This window comes from Chelonoidis abingdonii, chromosome 1 (genome assembly GCF_003597395.2).
Source record: "Chelonoidis abingdonii isolate Lonesome George chromosome 1, CheloAbing_2.0, whole genome shotgun sequence".
Lineage (NCBI taxonomy): Eukaryota > Metazoa > Chordata > Testudines > Testudinidae > Chelonoidis > Chelonoidis abingdonii.
Genome location: NC_133769.1, coordinates 214,106,901 through 214,110,838, shown reverse-complemented (window position 1 = coordinate 214,110,838; position 3,938 = coordinate 214,106,901).

Sequence of the window (3,938 nt, the reverse complement as noted above, 5' to 3'; positions counted from 1 at the left end):
CAGTGGGTGCCCCCGAAGCTTATGAAGGGCATGAACTGGCAAGGAGTATGGTGCTGGTGTGCATGTGTGGTGCTTAGAGCAGGAAAGGCATGGGAGGTAGTCAGAGCATTGGGAATGACGGAGGACTTGGAACAGTAGTGGGAGAGTCTGAGCAGTGTGGGGGTATCTGAACAGTGCAGGGAAGTGTGGGCTGGGAAGGAGGGAGTCAGAGATGTATAGTGGGGAATGTTGGCATGGCTTCATCTCGTCCCCCAAAACTCCCACATCCATGTCATCCCATGTCTGTCCCTCCATCTTCAAAACTGTCCTGATAGAATCCTTCTAGTCTCTAAAAGTGTTTCTGCGTCCTCGCCTCAGCTCTTCAGGCTGTGGGCTCTGGGCTTACCCCTCTCTCTCTGTGAGAGTGAGGGCTAAGAAGGGAGATTCAGGCTGTTCTGGAAAGGCAGAAAGATGGGGGATGAGATGATGGGACAGGGTAATCATTGCCAAGGAGCCAGAGGCAGCAGAGGGGTGAGTTGGACTGCGGTACATGGGGGTACTGAGAAAAAAAAAATTTAAACCAAGGGAATTACCAAAAATATTGTTAACACAAAGATAAGGTTACCCAGTGGTGCCTTGTGCCATTCCAGAATGTGTGTGTATCATCAGAGAAATGAGTTGCAGCTCCCTGATTTTGGGGCATGTTCTATGCTGACGGTGGTTCACTTAAGTAGCCTGCGGTCTGCTCTATACTACATCAGTTGGATGCAAAGGAGCATCCACCAGTGGAGAATACCTGAAATGCAGACATGCCTCTTCCCATTCCCAATATGCCCCTTATGCCAGAGATTGTGGGGATGGAGGAGTGGTAAAGGAATTGGCTGTGTAGTCTCTATGGCCTTATCTAGACTAGAATAAAAGGTGTGATGTTAATACATGTTCGCTAACCTATTCTAGTTAATACACTTTAAAAGTCTAATGTAGACAAGGTACACTGCTTTTAATAGTATCAGAGGGGTAGCCGTGTTAGTCTGGATCTGTGAAAGCAGCAGAGAATCCTGTGGCACCTTATAGACTAACAGAGGTTTTGGAGCGTGAGCTTTCGTGGGTGAATACCCACTTCGTCAGACGCAGGTCCTCTGCGGACAAGTGGGTATTCACCCAGAAACTCACGCTCCAACAACCTCTGTTAGTCTATCAGGCTGGCCACAGGAAATTCTTGACTGCGTTAATACTATGCAAAATCGGTCTACTTAATAAGCTTAGAGGAGAGCCCTAGGGGAGTTACTCAACCAGCTTGATGTGCTCTACACTGCATTGTTTCCTACCCTATCCTTCAAATTGTTTCATTTCTAAACAATCAAATATTTTTTTCTGACGTGTAGACAAGGGCTTGTGCACATGATGTGCTCTGCTCACCAGGGGACCCCTGATGCTACAATGCGCTCTACTGCCCCTTGCCACGGCTAGAGCTGAGCAAGAGACTGCAGCAGCGGCCAAGAATCTGGGGCTTAGAATTGTTGTGCCATGTTGTGTAAAATGACTGTGTCTGATGCACTTGCTACTCTTTTTCTCTACCTTGTTCATATAATTGGTCACATAGTTCTCCTCTACCTTGGTGGGGTCCTGCACTTATTGGTGGATTTGCTCACTCAGTGATTTCCCCTCTTGTGGAACCCCACAGTCTGGGTCAGCTCCTCCGTGTCTGATCAGGAGTTGAGGCTTTGGGAACCCCAGGCCACCCCTCTACTCCAGGGTTCCAGCCCAGGGCCCTGTAGAATTGCAGCATGTCTATAGTGCCTCCTGTAACAGCTGCATGACAGCTACACACTCCTGGGCTACTTCCCATGGCCTCCTCCAAACACCTTACTTTATCCTCACCACAGGACTTCCTCCTGGTGTCTGATAATGCTTGTCCTCCTCAGTCCTGCCAGCAGTACACTCTCTCACCTCAGCTCCTTGTCTTCTTGCTCCCAGCTCCTCAACACACACTCCTCTCCTCTGGCTCCTCCCTCCCTGACTGGAGTGAGCTCCTTTTTAAACCCAGGTGCCCTGATTAGCCTGCCTTGATTGGTTGCAGGTGTCCTAATTAAAGTAGCTATCTCCACTGCCTTCTAGAAAGATCTTAATTGGCCCCAGGTGCCTTGATTAACCTGGAGCAACTGCCATTTGGTTACTAGGGTCCTAGGGATTTGTTTAGGCTGGGGCTAACATACCTGTTTCTCAGTACTTTACTGTAGCCATCTGGCCTTGCCCCATCACAATATATAAAACTATTTGTATCTTTTCATAAATGGGGGTTATTGGCATGACCCAGAAATTTAGGCCATAGCCTCTAGCTGTGGAGTTACCTTGTGGATTTGGAGATCTTCTTTAGCTAATGAGTTGTCTTTATCCCTGCCAAATATCTAAACTGCCAGATTACCATCAGTGCTATATCCAGTTTCACCCACAAGAGGTTGTTAAGCAGAGTTCAGAAGATTTGTATCCAAGGAGAGCATGAATATTATTTTTACTAATTGTTAATAGTAACCAAGTCTGATTCTTTATTATTTAGTGAGTGCTGTCAGAGTGTTTAGTGTTCTACAAACATTCCTTGCTCTGAGTTAATACCACCGGACAGGAACAGGCACTAGATGGAAATACATTACATGAAATATTTCTAGATGAAAAACTTTAAGGCAGAGTTAAGGTTGAGATTACATGGCATAAATTTACAGAAAACTGTGTTACTGAAACGTCATAGTTAAAAATAACTAAATGATTAAAAGTGAAGTAAGTCTCATTCGAGGTTATTCTATTTCTCCACCTATCTTCACCCAACCTCCACGTACTGGCCAGAGAATATTATATTTTGCTATATTAAATTTAACTCTGCTTTTTTGAGTATATGAATGACACCATTATAGTCTTTTGTTGTATGATGCCAACTCACATCCTCCCTGCCAACTTCTGTATGGAGTACGACCAGGTCTTCAGATCACATAGGTTGCATGGGATAGTGGCTATCACTGCAAATGTGTTTAAGATTAACAAGTTACATGAAGTTCTCTGGAAGCTGAGCCTCTGACCCATACTGGAAATAGAAAAGCTACACCTGGATCCCCCACCCTATTGTGAGTGTGAAGAGAGTACAGTGGGGTCTCCAGCCCATAGTGGGTTTTTGGGGAGTGTTAAAGAAGTGTTAATGCTGCTGTCTTTAGGCATGGCTATACTTGTGAATTAGACCACATTAAAGCAGCCCTGGGTGTCCTAACTCATGACCCGTCCACACGGGCAAGGCTCTTAAAGTGCCTGGACTCTGCAGCTGGAGCGCTCCTGGTAATCCACCTCTATGAGAAGATTAACACTTGGTGCGCCTTGGCTGAAACACCCCAGCATCAGTGTGAACAAGGTGTTGAATTACTGTGCTCTGATCAGCCTCCAGAAACGTCCCATAATCCCATTAAGTCAAGTGGCTACTCTTGCTATTGTTTTGGAATCACTGCAGGAATGCAGATATGCCCTTTTAAAGCTCCATTTCTGACAGCCAGTATCTGCTCCAAGACAAAACAAGCCATTACTGTGGAATGCTGTGTGTGAGACAGAGGCGGAGGGTAGGAAGGTCTGAATTTACAAGACAACGTGCTGACATGCTATCAGCCCCCCCAAAAACTCACTGTCTCTCCCCCCACATACACACAACACACTCCCTGTCACACTCCACCCCACCTCCCCCATTTGAAAACACTAATTTTCTATGTGGAGATGGGCAAAGTTGGCTCGACTCTCGTGTAGAGCAAAGTGCAGGTATAGTCACGGATAGAGCGCTTTTAGTTAAACCGCCTTCGACGAGCACAGTAAGAAGTGCTGAGTCGGTCCATGACAGTAAGAACAATGGGTCAGCCACAATTAGAGCTCTTGCAACGCACAGGAGCAGTGCCATTGTGATAGCTATCACTGCAAGTGGTGCAAATAAT